Here is an 18,416-nt window from a genome sequence, read left to right as displayed (position 1 = left end):
TTTTTGGAAGCCTTGAAGGGACAGGGACCCAGGTGCTAGGGAGGCAGGGCGGCGGGACTGGTGAGCGGGTGCGTGGGACCAGTGCCTGAGGACAAAGAATATTCAGCGTTCCTTCCCTGCGGGACCGGTGGTGGGTGCTTTTTGGAAGCCTTGAAAGGACAGGGACCCTGGTGCTAGGGAGACAGGGCAGCAGGACCAGTGAGCGGGTGCCTGGAACCGGCACCTGAGGACAAAAAAAAAAAAAAAATCGCTTGTTTTTTCCTTTTTTTTTTCTCTTTCTTTCTGTTCCCTCTCTCATTGTTGCTGTTGTTGTTTTGGTTTGGAGAGTGCTTTTTGGAAATCTTAAAGGGGCAGGACAGGTCACTTAGACCAGAAGCAGGGAATCTGGGGATCTCTGGGCACTCTAACCCCCTGGGCAGCAGGGAGCACAGAGGCCCCTTATGGAGATAAATAGTCTCCTGGCTGCTCCCCCTCCAACGGGGCTCCACCATTTTGGAGGAACAGCCCCAGCCAGGCCAAGCCCACAGCAACAGCGGAGATAAACCCCAAAGCAACTGGGCAGGAAGCAGAAGCCCTGTCTGCGCACAGCTGCCCAGCACAAGCCACTAGAGGTCGCTATTCTCCCAGGAAAAGGCTACAAACCAACAAGAAGGGAAGCTCTTCCAGCGGTCACTTGTACCAGGTCTGCAAACTATCTCTATCACCATGAAAAGGCAAAACTACAGGCAGACAAAGATCACAGAGACAACACCTGAGAAGGAGACAGACCTAACTAGTCCTCCTGAAAAAGAATTCAAAATAAAAATCATGAACATGCTGACAGAGATGCAGAAAAAAATGCAAGAGCAATGGGATGAGATGCAGAGAAAAATGCAAGAGCAGTGGGATGAGATGCAGAGAAAAATGCAAGAGCAGTGGGATGAAGTCCGGAAGGAGATCACAGATGTCAGGAAAGAGATCACAGAAGTGAAACAATCCCTGGAAGGATTTATAAGCAGAATGGATAAGATGCAAGAGGCCATTGAAGGAATAGAAGCCAGAGAACAGGAACGTATAGAAGCTGACATAGAGAGAGATAAAAGGATCTCCAGGAATGAAACAACACTAAGAGAAATATGTGACCAATACAAAAGGAAAAACATTCGTATTATAGGGATACCAGAAGAGGAAGAAAGAGGAAAAGGGATAGAAAGTGTCTTTGAAGAAATAATTGCTGAAAACTTCCCCAAACTGGGGGAGGAAATAATCGAACAGACCATGGAATTATACAGAACCCCCAACAGAAAGGATCCAAGGAGGACAACACCAAGACACATAATAATTAAAATGGCAAGGATCAAGGACAAGGAAAGAGTTTTAAAGGCAGCTAGAGAGAAAAAGGTCACCTATAAAGGAAAACCAATCAGGCTAACATCAGACTTCTCAACAGAAACCCTACAGGCCAGAAGAGAATGGCATGATATACTTAATGCAATGAAACAGAAGGGCCTTGAACCAAGGATACTGTATCCAGCACGACTATCATTTAAATATGATGGTGGGATCAAACAATTCCCAGACAAGCAAAAGCTGAGGGAATTTGCTTCCCACAAACCACCTCTACAGGGCATCCTACAGGGACTGCTCTAGATGGGAACACCCCTAAAAAGAGCACAGAACAAAACACACAACATATGAAGAATGGAGGAGGAGGAATAAGAAGGGAGAGAAGAAAAGACTCTCCAGACAGTGTATATAACAGCTCAATAAGCGAGCTAAGTTAGGCAGTAAGATACTAAAGAAGCTAACCTTGAACCTTTGGTAACCACGAATCTAAAGCCTGCAATGGCAATAAGTACATATCTTTCAATAGTCACCCTAAATGTAAATGGACTTAATGCACCAATCAAAAGACATAGAGTAATAGAATGGATAAAAAAGCAAGACCCATCTATATGCTGCTTACAAGAAACTCACCTTAAACCCAAAGATAAGCATAGACTAAAAGTCAAGGGATGGAAAAACATATTTCAGGCAAACAACAGTGAGAAGAAAGCAGGGGTTGCAGTACTAATATCAGACAAAATAGACTTCAAAACAAAGAAAGTAACAAGAGATAAAGAAGGCCACTACATAATGATAAAGGGCTTAGTCCAACAAGAGGATATAACCATTCTAAATATATATGCACCCAATACAGGAGCACCAGCATATGTGAAGCAAATACTAACAGAACTAAAGAGGGAAATAGACTGCAATGCATTCATTGTAGGAGACTTCAACACACCACTCACCCCAAAGGATAGATCCACCGGGCAGAAAATAAGTAAAGACACACAGGCACTGAACAACACACTAGAACAGATGGACCTAATAGACATCTATAGAACTTTACATCCAAAAGCAACAGGATATACATTCTTCTCAAGTGCACATGGAACATTCTCCAGAATAGACCACATACTAGCTCACAAAAAGAGCCTCAGTAAATTCCACAATATTGAAATTCTACCAACCAATTTTTCAGACCACAAAGGTATGAAAGTAGAAATAAATTCTACAAAGAAAACCAAAAGGCTCACAAACACATGGAGGCTTAACAACATGCTACTAAATAATCAATGGATCAATGAACAAATCAAAATAGAGATCAAGGAATATATAGAAACAAATGACAACAACAACACTAAGCCCCAACTTCTGTGGGATGCAGCGAAAGCAGTCTTAAGAGGAAAGTATATAGCAATCCAGGCACACTTGAAGAAGGAAGAACAATCCCAAATGAATAGTCTAACATCACAATTATTAAAACTGGAAAAAGAAGAACAAATGAGGCCTAAAGTCAGCAGAAGGAGGGACATAATAAAGATCAGAGAAGAAATAAACAAAATTGAGAAGAATAAAACAATAGCAAAAATCAACGAAACCAAGAGCTGGTTCTTTGAGAAAATAAACAAAATAGATAAGCCTCTAGCCCAACTTATTAAGAGAAAAAGAGAGTCAACACAAATCAACATAATCAGAAATGAGAATGGAAAAATCACGACAGACTCCACAGAAATACAAAGAATTATTAAAGACTACTATGAAAACCTATATGCCAACAAGCTGGAAAACCTAGAAGAAATGGACAACTTCCTAGAAAAATACAACCTCCCAAGACTGACCAAGGAAGAAACACAAAAGTTAAACAAACCAATTACAAGCAAAGAAATTGAAACAGTAATCAAAAAACTACCCAAGAACAAAACCCCGGGGCCGGACGGATTTACCTCGGAATTTTATCAGACACACAGAGAAGACATAATACCCATTCTCCTTAAAGTGTTCCACAAAATAGAAGAAGAGGGAATACTCCCAAACTCATTCTATGAAGCCAACATCACCCTAATACCAAAACCAGGAAAAGACCCCACCAAAAAAGAAAATTACAGACCAATATCCCTGATGAACGTAGATGCAAAAATACTCAATAAAATATTAGCAAACAGAATTCAACAGTATATCAAAAGGATCATACACCATGACCAAGTGGGGTTCATCCCAGGGATGCAAGGATGGTACAACATTCGAAAATCCATCAACATCATCCACCACATCAACAAAAAGAAAGACAAAAACCACATGATCATCTCCATAGATGCTGAAAAAGCATTTGACAAAATTCAACATCCATTCATGATAAAAACTCTCAGCAAAATGGGAATAGAGGGCAAGTACCTCAACATAATAAAGGCCATATATGATAAACCCACAGCCAGCATTATACTGAACAGCGAGAAGCTGAAAGCATTTCCACTGAGATCGGGAACCAGACAGGGATGCCCACTCTCCCCACTGTTATTTAACATAGTACTGGAGGTCCTAGCCACGGCAATCAGACAAAACAAAGAAATACAAGGAATCCAGATTGGTAAAGAAGAAGTTAAACTGTCACTATTTGCAGATGATATGATACTGTACATAAAAAACCCTAAAGACTCCACTCCAAAACTACTAGAACTGATATCGGAATACAGCAAAGTTGCAGGATACAAAATTAACACACAGAAATCTGTAGCTTTCCTATACACTAACAACGAATCAATAGAAAGAGAAATCAGGAAAACAATTCCATTCACCGTTGCATCAAAAAGAATAAAATACCTAGGAATAAACCTAACCAAAGAAGTGAAAGACTTATACTCTGAAAACTACAAGTCACTCTTAAGAGAAATTAAAGGGGACACTAATAAATGGAAACTCATCCCATGCTCATGGCTAGGAAGAATTAATATCGTCAAAATGGCCATCCTGCCGAAAGCAATATACAAATTTGATGCAATCCCTCTCAAATTACCAGCAACATTCTCCAATGAATTGGAACAAATAATTCAAAAATTCATATGGAAACATCAAAGACCCCGAATAGCCTAAGCAATCCTGAAAAAGAAGAATAAAGTAGGGGGGATCTCACTCCCCAACTTCAAGCTCTACTACAAAGCCATAGTAATCAAGACAATTTGGTACTGGCACAAGAACAGAGCCACAGACCAGTGGAACAGATTAGAGACCCCAGAAATTAACCCAAACATATATGGTCAATTAATATTTGATAAAGGAGCCATGGACATACAATGGCAAAATGACAGTCTCTTCAACAGATGGTGCTGGCAAAACTGGACAGCTACATGTAGGAGAATGAAACTGGACCATTGTCTAACCCCATATACAAAGGTAAACTCAAAATGGATCAAAGACCTGAATGTAAGTCACGAAACCATTAAACTCTTGGAAAAAAACATAGGCAAAAACCTCTTAGACATAAACATGAGTGATCTCTTCTTGAACATATCTCCCCGGGCAAGGAAAACAACAGCAAAAATGAGCAAGTGGGACTACATTAAGCTGAAAAGCTTCTGTACAGCGAAAGACACCATCAATAGAACAAAAAGGAACCCTACAGTATGGGAGAATATATTTGAAAATGACAGATCTGATAAAGGCTTGACGTCCAGAATATATAAAGAGCTCACACACCTCAACAAACAAAAAACAAATAACCCAATTAAAAAATGGGCAGAGGAACTGAACAGACAGTTCTCCAAAAAAGAAATACAGATGGCCAAGAGACACATGAAAAGATGCTCCACATCGCTAATTATCAGAGAAATGCAAATTAAAACTACAATGAGGTATCACCTCACACCAGTAAGGATAGCTGCCATCCAAAAGACAAACAACAACAAATGTTGGCGAGGCTGTGGAGAAAAGGGAACCCTCCTACACTGCTGGTGGGAATGTAAATTAGTTCAACCATTGTGGAAAGCAGTATGGAGGTGCATCAAAATGCTCAAAACAGACCTACCATTTGACCCAGGAATTCCACTCCTAGGAATTTACCCTAAGAACGCAGCAGTCAAGTTTGAGAAAGACAGATGCACTCCTATGTTTATCGCAGCACTATTTACAATAGCCAAGAATTGGAAGCAACCTAAATGTCCATCTGTAGATGAATGGATAAAGAAGATGTGGTACATATACACAATGGAATACTACTCAGCCATAAGAAGTGGAAAAATCCAACCATTTGCAGCAACATGGATGGAGCTGGAGAGTATTATGCTCAGTGAAATAAGCCAGGCGGAGAAAGAGAAATACCAAATGATTTCACTCATCTGAGGAGTATAGGAACAAAGGAAAAACTGAAGGAACAAAACAGCAGCAGAATTACAGAACCCAAAAATGGACTAACAGGTACCAAAGGGAAAGGAACTGGGGAGGATGGGTGGGCAGGGAGGGATAAGGGGGGGGAAGAAGAAGGGGGGTATTAAGATTAGCATGCATGGGGGGGAGGGAGAAAGGGGAGGGTGGGCTGCACAACACAGAGAGGACAAGTAGTGACTCTACCACATTTTGCTAAGCTGATGGACAGTAACCGTAATGTGGTTGTTAGGGGGGACCTGATATAGGGGAGAGCATAGTAAACATAGTATTCTTCAGGTAAGTGTAGATTAAAAATTTAAAAAAAAAAAGAAAGAAAGAAAGAAAAGGGGGATTACTCCTTAACAGGATAAAACTATTGGTAAATCAAAGATCAACGCATGCTTTAAATATCCTTAATGTTGATCACTTAAAGGGTGTCAGATGATCAGCTATGGAGGTACTCTTTTCTGATAATATTCCTTTCTCTTAATTAAAAAAAAAAAAAAAAAAAAAAAAGCAGTTACTGTGTGCTGACCTCCAATGAGTTCTGCACAGTGGTATAGAGGGCATGTCAAAGTGTGGGCAAAGGGTCTGTTTGTTTCTACGCAGAAGATCAAGGCCTAGCTTGGATACCCAGAAAATGAACTAAGATACGATATGAGGAGGAGCTTCCGGCATCAGCACTCTCTGGAGGACTCGTGCCGGGGGATGATCATCAAAAAGCCTCCACAGGGATCCGGACGATGCTGCGGTTGTGGCTGCATCCAGCCCACCGTCTCCTGGACTTGCCATGAGAAGGAGGAGGGAGATGTCTAGGCTGGCATGTGCATACAGTGAGACAACGAATTTGACCGAATCTGTACTGTTGGAACTCAACCAGGAGTTGGGAGGGGTGCAAGTTGTAGCACCCCAAAATCTCATGACTATAGACTATCTATGGTTAAAAGAACATATGGGATGTGAACAGATCCCAGAAATGGGCTGCTTTAATTTGTCTGATGGTTCAAGTACAGTTGGAAAATATCCATCATATCATAGATAAATTTTCACAAATGCCTAGGGTGCCTAAATGGTTTTCTTGGCTTCACTGGAGATGGCTGGTAATTATAGATTTGCTTTGTTTATGTCACCGTATTCCTATTATGTCAATATGTGTGTGCAAATTAGTTAGTAGTTTAAAACCTATACATACTTAAGGTACTATACAAGAAGATATGTCAAAGAAATAATCAATCCTCCCAAGTTTCCTTCATATGCTACATCTATAGCTTTTCTTCTTCCTTCCTAATTACAAACTTTAAATAGAATTCGTGCCTCATATCGAATTTACCGAGTATCATAATTCCTCCAGGTGGTAAAGATACCTCGAGACAAGTGCTGGGCATAGAAGCCACAGGGCATAAATCTGCAAAGAAGTAAAAAGCTAACCTTTGCAAACAATATGGCTTCTCTCTCACTTACCAACTTTACATTTCCCTGTATGGCCCCGGAAGATGACTGGTTAGCCAGAGACGGGTAAGATTCCTCAAGGGAGGAACAACCTAAGACAGGCACAGTCGCAGGGGGGCCATCAGGTGAGAATTTGGGGATCAACAGAGGTGAGGCTCAGAACCTCACCCCCCCTGCTTTGAGAGAAATCTTCTGCATCCGTGGATGTCTTGCTGCCCTTGTCTAGCCTGGATTAATACTTAGTCCATAGGCACACACCTGATCATCTGATCATCTACATTTGCCTTCTTACAGCACTAAACTATGTTTTCTACCTTTATCTTGCATCTACCTACCACTTCAGCATTTTATTAAAAATAAAAATAATAATAATAATAGGAGAAATGTGGGATCAACATATAAATCAAGTACAAAAATCAAATGAATATTCATTTTGACCTGATGGTTTATAGGTCATATTGCATGATCAAAACCGAAAGTTTCTGTGATGACTGCCCTTGTACTGTTCACCATGTAAGAATTTATTCACTCTGTAAGAATTCGTTCACCATGTAAGAACTTGTTCGTTATGCTTCAGAAGATTGGAGACTGACGAGAATTAGGCTTGAGATGGATTAATGATTGTACATTGAGCATTGACCCCCCTATACTGAATTTTATTGTTGTTAACAACCATTTGATCAATAAATATGAGAGATGCCCTCTCAAAAAAAAAAAAAAATAAAAAAAAATAAAAATAAAAATAATAATAATAATAGGAGAAATGTGGGATCAACATATAAATCAAGTACAAAAATCAAATGAATATTCATATTTGACCTGATGGTTTATAGGTCATATTGCATGATCAAAACCGAAAGTTTCTGTGATGAATGCCCTTGTACTGTTCACCATGTAAGAATTTATTCACTCTGTAAGAATTCGTTCACCATGTAAGAACTTGTTCGTTATGCTTCAGAAGATTGGAGACTGACGAGAATTAGGCTTGAGATGGATTAATGATTGTACATTGAGCATTGACCCCCCTATACTGAATTTTATTGTTGTTAACAACCATTTGATCAATAAATATGAGAGATGCCCTCTCAAAAAAAAAAAAAAAAAAAAAAAAAAAAAAAATGTCCCGAAGTGGGCCAAGTTTGGTGCTTTTGTACACAATCTCTCTCATTGATTTCAAAAGAGATTCACTGAGTATAGAAAATCCATTCGATGCTTTGACAGAATAAGGATTATGTTAACATGTAGATTCAACTTACTGGCATGGTTAGAACTATTCTGAAGTGTTCTGAATGACACAAAGTTCGCAAAAAAAAGGAAATAACCTTTTACAGAAGGGAAGATTTTCCACCTGGGAATTTAATACCATACCAGGATGGGAAACTTAGCCATGGATAGCACTTACAGGCTACCCTGAGTGCATTCAGATATTTGAAACTATTTTTAGGCCTCATTGTCTCCCTGACAATGCTTTTCCATTTTGAGGTCATAAGAAAATTGCAAACCATCCTGTATAGCAATTGCATTTTAACTTGCATCTTATAAAATGCCCATTTCCAGATGAAAACAAGGCTTTGTAATCAACATTCAGTTTTAAAATATAGCTTTGTTTTTAGAGAAAGACATGTTGTGACTACCATTAATCATTTAGTCCACCAAATTATAAAAATAAAATAATTAAAAAAATATTTTTTCTATGACTGTGAAGAAAAAATAAGACCAATATTTAAAAGAAGTAAAATGTAATTGGCAAAGTTCTTGTAGATTTACAGAAATGGAAATTCCTCACTCCATATATCAAGAATAGACAAAATTAATCTATATACTGACAAGATTATTGCTGAGCTCCTACATGTTCTACACTGTCCTGAGCATTGTGATGAAGTTCACCTTAAATATAACATATAGTCTCTCCCCTTATTTTGCATATTACCTAGTTATTCAAGAACTAAAGAATCTGAAAAGGGTGTAATTAGAAACTGATATGTATCTGTCAGGGTTCTGTATTGCAAACTGACACTGACATTGGCTTGTTTAAGCAGAAAATAAATGTATGGCAAGGGTGTCTGTCAGCTCACAGAACTGACAGCATGTCTGGAGAAGCAGGCTCAGAAAATGGAAAGACAGGGATGCTTGTATAAGAACAAAATGATACAAGGTTTTTTCACTGCTGCTGAACCCAGCCCTTTGTGCCGGATGCTGCCATAGCTGTGCATCAGATTTTCCCTTTCTTTGTCTTTGTGACACTCTCTCAAGATTCAGATTCCCTAATCGCAGAGTTAAATCGTGTTGAGTTGGTTGCCAGCAGCAGAGAAAGAGAAATTCTCCTTTTTTGGTCTTTTTGGTGGGAGTGTGGGCCCTGTCATCTACAAAGATTCCCGTTAGGAAGGATTCCTCCAAATCAAAGAGGAGAATTGGGTGCTGGGAAGTCAAAAAATTGCGAATGTGAGCATTTTAAAGTTTATTGGAGTGCATTGTATAGAGACACATAAAGGTGGAGTAGCCAGAGGAGGGCTGTGTGGGGAGGGAATGAACTAAGATGCACTGGCCCGGTGGTAGCCCGTGGGGTCAGTCGACTGAAGAAAGGCTGAGGAGAGGCTCTACAACTCCCCGAGAAGCTCCAGCCCTCTTAGTTCTCCCACTCTGAGTGAGTATGTACCCCCAAATCATGATGGGGCTTCTGCAGCCTTGTCTAAAAAACACGGTGCTTGTGAGCTTGATTGGACCGTGGAGATCACCTAGGTTGAAAAAGGTCCCTTACTTTACAGAAGCCAGATCTGAGGCCCAGAGAGGGAGGATTACTTACTCAAAACTGGCCAGTCAGCAGCGGCATCACAATCAGAACTTGGTTCCAAGGCTGGTGTGTAGTCAGCTAAATTTGTTAGGCCTGCCGCATCCTCGCTGAACCAAAGGGCACTGCTTTGTTGGGATCCTCGTTTGGACTTTTGCCTTGGCTTCCTGAACTGTCTGCTCCTCTTGCGTCATTGCAGCTTTCTACTGATTTAAGATTTATATTTCAAAGTGGAAGAACTGACCATGCTTTAACCTGCAGTGGTTTCTCACGTGAATGAAGTTCAGATCCCTGAGCCGAATTCCAGGCCCTGCTGCCCCCTGTGCCTTATCACCTACAACTCCCTACCTTTCACCCTGAGAGTTAAATCCTTCTCAAACTCCTTCCACAGTTTGTAGCTGCATGTGCTTTGCCCTCTCCCTGTAACTCCCCCATTCCGTTTTCTCCTGTGAACTCATTTACATTTCAAAAATCAACCCAACTAAAAAATTAACAGAGATGTTGCTGAGTATCTCAGAAAAACATTGGCCTGGCCTTTCCCATAGCTTCCTCACCCACACAGCCATTGCAGTCCCAACTGGAAATCTAGTATATGCATCTTCTGGCCTCACACCCAGTCAATTTTTGGAAAATACCAGGCATTCACTGAGTACCTCTAAGAAATTGAATCAATCCACCTTGCATAACTTCTGAGAACTTCTGTGGACCCTGGAACATAGACTTGGGAAGCATCTTGTGCTTTGACCTCAATTTCTCCTGCAGTAATTAAAGAGCATATTTACACTTTGGAGTTCTAACCCAGTTGTAACAGCTTCAGCCTCTTACAAATCAAAGAGTAAATGTTTCCACAAATATACTTTTGTCATTATTTTCCCTTGGAGAATGGACTCAGTTGTGTCCATTTTTATGAAAAGATGATTCCCCAAACTGAATTGATGCAGTAATCAGTTAAGAGTCTGAGTCATGTCATGAGAAGCAGGTTTAAAATAAAACCTAACTAACTCACTAGTGTAAGAATTTGCGAGTTTTATTTAAATTCTAGAGGTTTGGAACACCGTTTAAATTCTAACATGCCAGTGTTCTTTGTGCACACCAAGTTTTACATGGTAATTCTTCAGCAGAGCTGTCAGTAAGAATGATAAGATACTATTTTATCTTCCCTCTTCCTTTCTTTACTTCCTAACAGTAACATAAAGAAGTAGGAGATAAGGAAGAAAGGTAGACGAAGAGGAAAGAGCAGTGGGAAATGCCTGTGGCAAAGTGACTATCAGGGATCGTTTTAGTGTCTCCAGCAGAGTTACCCACATTTCAGAAATGAATGGATCTGGAATATAAAGGTTTTACAGGAGAAGTACCCAGATTCTTGAAGACTAGAACTAAACTCTTATTTTCCATTCTAGTAATGAGGGGCATGTGTCGCCCCATCAGAATCTGGACATATGAAATGACTAAGACCAGTTAGAACACTAAATGCCATAATGGCCAGAAAACCACATTGACAGGTTTATGAGAGCTCTTAAAGGACAGCTGTGCCCCCCTGCTGCCTTTCCAAGGAATGCAAATGAATAGAAAATGGCATTTCGGCATTGCATTCTAGTGAATATTAAATATCAACTGCTTCCCAATGCTGTCAGGAAGCGGGTCACATTGATTTCTTGCCCCTGACTCTACTGCCATCCTGCTAATGAAGCCTGCCTCTGTGGACTTTTACTGTATATGCTAATATGCACCATGGGAAGAACGCATCATATCACAACCCCTAACCCTGTGAGACCAGTTGTGGATAAAGAACATTTGCTTTTAGAACCATGGCCCATATTAAAATACCTGACTTGGGAAAGTATTGAGCCTGCCACAAGTGTATATCTTAGCAAAGTGAATTTGCATCTTTGGAGGTCTACAGTATGTCAGATGTCTGTCCACTAGAGAGGCATAAACTACTGGAATAAAAGATAATAAAGAGATAATCCTCAAGAAGGTTGCAAAGGATTGTGTAAAGCCCCTGTTTTTAAATCTGGCTGCACACTGGAATCACCTGGGGAGTTTATAAAACTATGGCTGACTGGGCCCAATGCCCTGGAATTCTGATTTAATGGTGTGGACTGTAGCTTTAGCATCCAAATTCTTAACTGCTTTCTGAGTGATTCTAATGGGCAGTCCAGGTTGAATGCTACCTGTGTAAAGAACAAGGGCTGTAGTTCAGGCTTTGGAGAAGGCATTTCTTCCACTGAGGTGGTCACTGAGTATGATCATCTTTGTTTCTCTCCTGGCTTACACTCAAGTTCACATGCTTGATATGCTCACCCTGCTTCCAGCAGTGATTGTGTGTGTGTGTGTGTGTGTGTGTGTGTGTGTGTGTGTGTGTGTGTGTGAGTGATGAGAGGCGTGCACTACCAGAATTTGGAGCATTTTGCTTTGTTCATACTTAACTTGCTGATATTTTTCCAGAAACCTAAAATGAACCAAGAATTTTTCAGAAAATATTGACAATAGGTGGTCATCTTTTTAGACTATGTATTGTCCTAAAACCAAAATTGATTGTCAGGTTGAACAAGGAATTTGGCTATTTAAAATAAATGGTTTGGGCTAGCATGAAGGGATTTGTCTACTTCTTGGAATCCACAGTCTGGGTGCTCTGCAGACCACAGAGGGAGAAGGCCTAGAAGGGTGGAGAGACGCTTCCTACCTATTTCCGTCCTGTCTGGCCTGCTTTTCCCAGGATCAAGATACATGTTAGCCCAGGAGAAGTTGTAAGAGGGTCACAACTGGATCAGATGACTGTGCCCAAACCAAACAGATTGGGGTGGAGCGTGGGTGGGGAAGGAATGCAGCAGTCTAGCAACACTCCCGGTCCTGCACACAGAGGCAGGCCACACTGCCTGGGTCACTGTGAGCCATGGGGGAACGATGGGCGTGGAGGGATTGGGTCCTCCCTGGATACCCCGGAGGCTCCCTCCAGCACATACAGGATCCTTCTTGATGCTGCTCACCTGCTCATTCCAGCTCCTTTCCCAGTCTTCTCATGCAGCACGTGGGTTTCTGCGCTTCCTCTTGTCCCAATCTTCCAGGCTGTCACCTCTGCCTAAAGAAATCAACTTGTTCCTTAAAACTTGCAAATGTGGCACATAGATTTTAATGAATGTAAATGTAATTTTATCTGGTTCTCACCTGAAGGATAGTGGTAAGGGATTTCCTTTGGTCCCAAGAGTGGGGAAGGGAACAGTAAAAGACTTTCATTCTGTTTCTTTTTCTTTAAAATATGTCTGAAATTATCACATCTCAACTTGCAGGAGGCAATTTCCTTCCAAATATTCCCAACTGGGCCGCAGAAGAAATTCTTCTTCCTTATCTACTTTTTGACTTTGACTTCATTTCTAACTACATAGTATCTTCTTATATGAAGAGAGTTTTTACCCTTTCCCTGATGTGAAGATATTATAAACTTTCTTGAATTGACTACTAATGACGGGCATCACGCCCAGATTGCTTCACTTTGATCCCTAACTCCAGTGCATCTAAGAGAAGCAAAGGAACCTCAGTTCGCCCCAGCACACTCCATTATCAGCACAGGCCACATTCCTACCGATGTCTACTTAAAGGTGTGGCGTTCAGGCAGAGAAAGACAGGATAATGAAGTACAGCTGCCCTGTACTATTCAAAACAAGTGTTATCTGCCCAATGATTGTAAGTACAAAAGGTTAAAGATGACTTGCAATTTTAACAGGAACAATAGGTTCCACAATTACCTCACTACCTATGCTTTTATAGCTAATGATGACAAATCTCTCTTGCTGCTCTTTTGTAGGAAATGAAAAGCCAACAATTAATCTGTCATCATACACACAGGCACAATAATGGGGTTATCACTTAGCATAAGGTCCTGTGTAGAACAGACATTCAAGAAATACTTGTTGCATGTATGAAAATCAGAGTATTCTGTTAGAGTGATTATGACCTTAGGTTTGTTCACAGTCCTACAAGTGTTAGGGGGAGCGTTGTGTATTTTCCTCAGTCCTTGTCCCGCTGCAACAAAGAATTGAAGGGCAGAGACACAGTAGTGAGGCAGAGTAAAAGTTCTATTTAAAGTTACTTAAAGAGAGAAAAAGTGCGGACCTCAGGGAGCAGAGGCTCCCTGAAAGGTTTAAGAGAGAAAGTTTAAGGCTACACACTTACAAAGTGCGGGCGACCTCAGAGAGAGGTGCGCACTGAAAGGTTTAGGGTCTGGGGTTTTATAGGCGGTTGAAGATTTTCAGGAAAGCGACAAAGGGCCAGGTGTGGACCTGCCAAATTGTCGCAGAATGTTCATCTTTGTTAAGACATTACGTTTCTTTTTTTTTTTTTTTTAATTAACACAGGAAACATACTGCTTTGATTCCTTTCCAGGATATCAGCTTCTGTCTGGAAGCATATCAATCAAGACTGTCTGCCCTGCCTCCAAGGTGGGCTGAGCCACCTTCTGTTGGATTAAATGCAGTCTTAGCTTTAAGACAGAATTCTTCTTGAATAAGCGGGGCCTTTTAGCAGGTGCTAAAGTAAATCTTACAATGGTGTGTGCTAATTGACACAATGAAAGCATAGGCTATGCTGAGATACTTTTCTTTATCTGGGGAGTATTCAAACTTGTAGGTCAAGTTGCTCCTGGACTTCTGAGCTTTCTATTTTTAACTGGTTAACTATTTCAGTCCCTTCTAATGGGCTTTACTGGCCTTACTCTCTTTCCACCCTGCTCCTGTCTATTTTCCTGCCTAACATAAGTGCTATATCCATTGATTGGAGTCAGCTAGTGAGCATGCTGACAAGTTGAAGATATTCGTGACTCACCTTCATTTGATTAAATCACCAAGTGACTTGCTTAGAATTTTATGTGTGTAGAATGTGAAAAGTGGAGAAAATACTATATGGAGTCAACCTGTTCAAAGCCAAAGATATGAATAATCTTTCCAAAAATGGACAAATTATGAGGAAAGCCCATTCACTTCAAAGAAGGCAGTTGTCATTTTCTTAGCTCTATTACACGCAATATATACTAAAACCTTCTGTTTGGAAAAAGAAATGGATGTAAGACTATTACTGATCTTGTGGGATTAGTAAATAATGAAAAAAATTAGGAAAGAGTAAGGCACATACTGGGTCATTCATATATACGTGACCAAGAAGTCCGAATTTGGCAATTGAAACTTAAGGAAAAGAGAGCCTTGCTGAGATTGCCCCTTCTCCAAATGACTCAGGGAACAGGTGGTTCTGTATCCAAACATCTGTTACCACAACCCCTGCTTTCTATGTTATTTACAATACATAGCCATATACAACCATTTTTTAAAGTGTTCGAGTTTACCTCTGTTGAGATTACGGAAATTGCTAAAAGGAAATCCATCTCATTTGTGAATTGCTACAACTCATCATATCAACATAAACCACACCCCCCCAACGCATACAGAATTTAGGCCAAACTATTGGTAAAATTTATTAAGGATGCCGTCTTACTCCTTTTGGACTCGTATAACAAAAAATCTTATAGACTGCATGGCTTATAAACAACAGAAATTTATTTCTCACAGTTCTAAAGCCTAGTCCAAGATCAAAGTGCCAGCATATTCAGTGTCAGGGGAGGGCCTGCTTCGTGGTTCATAGATGGCTGACTTCTCACTGTACCCTCACATGTTGGAAGGGGCCAAGGAATTTTCTGGGCTGTCTTTTATAAGGGTACTAATCTCATTCACGAGGGTTCCACCCTTATGTCCTAATCACCTCTTAAATGCTATACCTCTAAATACCATCACATTGGGCTTTAGGATTTAATATATGAATTTTGGGTGGACACAAACATTTAGTCTATAGAGGATGCCCTGGCGTAGATTCTTGGTCATTAAGAATTGCTGGTTTTCATCTCGTGTCCTACTCTAGGAGTTAGTTCCAATAAATGGCATTGGATCTCAGAGTTGGCTTCAATCACATTTATCTCGTCTCAGTTGAGAAGTTATGTCATAAAAAGATAGTTCTCAGAAAATAAGGCTTAATTTATCTTCTTCACTCAGTTATCACCAGAATTAAATCTTCAGGAACCACCCATCCAGATAAGGTGGTTCCTAACCCATTAATTTTTAAGCTGCAGGGAATATATGGAGAAAGGAGTATATCTGGGACCTCACTGTGCCTAGGGTGATGTTGCAAAGGGCTGTTATGAATGTGTCAAACTAAATGGACAGATGAAGTGTACATGGAGAAAAATCAACAAAAGTGATGACAAAATGAAAAAATGAGTTTGTTAAACAGGAGAAGTGAAAAAGGAAAAAAGCAGAGTTAGGAGAGAGGTAGGATCAGATAAAAAAAAAACTACTTTTTTCATTTGTTCTTTGAACTACTGCTCTGTGTCAAGCTTTGTATTCGCTGTTCAGCAAAGTTGATGGCCAAGAAAGTCATGGTCTCTGTCCACAAAATGTTGGGTGAATCTTTGATTCCTCTCTGTAGGTCATCTCTGCAATGCCACGTCTGGCAGTGGATTAGGGTCACAAGACCTGTTCCTTTCAAAACACAAGGTACCTGTAGGTCCCCGGGCAAGCATTTCTCTAAAGGTGACTTGACAACAGCAATCCCATTAATTACATCTTTTCTGGAGTCATTAGACTTCTTTTCTACTGAACTTATAGCGATTTCATTTTTACACCCCTTGAGGACTCATCAGCTAAGAAAATAGAGGGAAACATTTTCCTCTAGTACAGTACAGCATCTAGTGGGAATTCCACTGATAGAATCCTCAGACAGCCTTGCAAAAGGAATTTCTTTAGTTGGAAAAAAATATTATACCAAATAAGAGAAGAGATATACCATATACATTCTACGATCCTTTCATGGTCCCACTGTTGCTGACTTTGATAATTCTAGGAAGCAAGAATGCTAGTCAGAGACACACACTGAAAAACATACTGCATTTTAAAGTCTCTTTGTTGCATTCTTTTCATTTCTTTTCTTCTTTAGGGTGAATCAGAACAGTGCTCTGCTTGAAAATAAATCCCCATGTTGAAGAGTAGATCTTGGAAAAGTTCAGGAAATCCAGAGAATTAGTGGTGTTATCTGGGCAATTGGCCAGTCACCCTTATGTTATGTAGACTTACACTGCATATGGTGATAACACCAGATGGTGTGTTTTCCCATCTGTCCAGAGCCACTCCAATTCCTTCCAAAGAGAAGCACTTAGGGATTCCCAAGCTTCATATGCCAAAAGAGAGAATGTAAAATGCAAGTGGAAAATAGGAAAAATGAAAGTCCCTTTAAGGCTACATTTTTTTTAAGTCACAAAAAATTATTGGGAGTTTGCATTGTGATTAAATTGCTAGTATCCATTTGGGCTACCAGGAATACTGACCAATCATTGACCTATTCACTGTGTGCTCCTCAGTTTAATAGGAAGGTCCTTCACCATCTTACCAGAGCTTCACTCAGCTGCTCGCACTGAGATTGCCTAAATTGTAGGCTCAGTCACATCTAGTTTGTGATCTTCACTAGATCTTGACCAAGGTTGGTAGCATATTAGCCTCATACCCAGATCTGTCAAACATCTTACGTCTCTAAGCCTTGCATCTGAAATGCCAGGGGTTCTCCAAGGTACAAGTTCCCTAATTTTGAGTTTTATAGACAAGAGGTGGTGGCTTGTGCTCTGGTTTCCTAGGTTGCATGCTAATTTGCTTGCCTTTTCTGAGCTAAGCCCCAATGGCCTCAACTCTAATCCTTCCCAGAGAGCTGTTTGGCCCCCTCCTCTTCACAGCCTGATGATCTCAGTCACCAGGAAGCAACACTGAGGCTCAGGAAGGGATGCCCAGGCCATTCTGACTCCGGAGGTCTTCTGCAATGCCCCACGGGGTGACAGCCTACACACCCCCTCCAGCACACTTTCGATGGGCGATCTGAAGAAGCACTAATGCAGAAGCACCTCACGAAACAGCCAAATGAAAGGACAGCCCCTTTAGAGCCCCCTCCCGTGTCGACGAAGTGTACCGGGGCAGTACGTGGGATTGCAGATTTTCTCCATTGCACACACTATACCTCATTTCCCTTCTTGCCACTTCTTTGTTCCTGTCTCTGCTTAACTCTTTAAGGATGAATTCTAGGATTTTACCCCCAGACTTCTATACCAGTCTGATTTCCCAACTTTGGATCATTTCTTCTAGTACAGGACTTGTGGAATGAAAACTTCTAGTAGTGACACCTCAGTTGGCGTGCAGCAAGCCCTGACTACTTCCTCCTCTTATTTGTATCCTCAAAAGCAGCTTCGTTCACAGGTAGCCCTGGTCAGCAATCTGTGAGTAGAGAGACAAATTCAGTGGGTTGAAAAAATTGACACTGATTGGGACAAGCGAAATTGGGAATCTGTAAAAATTAATGGTTGAACTACACTACTGTTAATTTTTCCAGACTATTCTAGAGTCTGTAATTCCGTTGATAGAACTTTACTCTTAAAAGAAATGGATGAAGATGGTTTGTGGTAAAGGAAAAATATTGAGACCTGTACCCATAAATT

Source organism: Manis javanica, chromosome X (genome assembly GCF_040802235.1).
Source record: "Manis javanica isolate MJ-LG chromosome X, MJ_LKY, whole genome shotgun sequence".
NCBI classification, from domain to species: domain Eukaryota; kingdom Metazoa; phylum Chordata; class Mammalia; order Pholidota; family Manidae; genus Manis; species Manis javanica.
Note: the sequence above shows the minus strand (reverse complement) of the source record.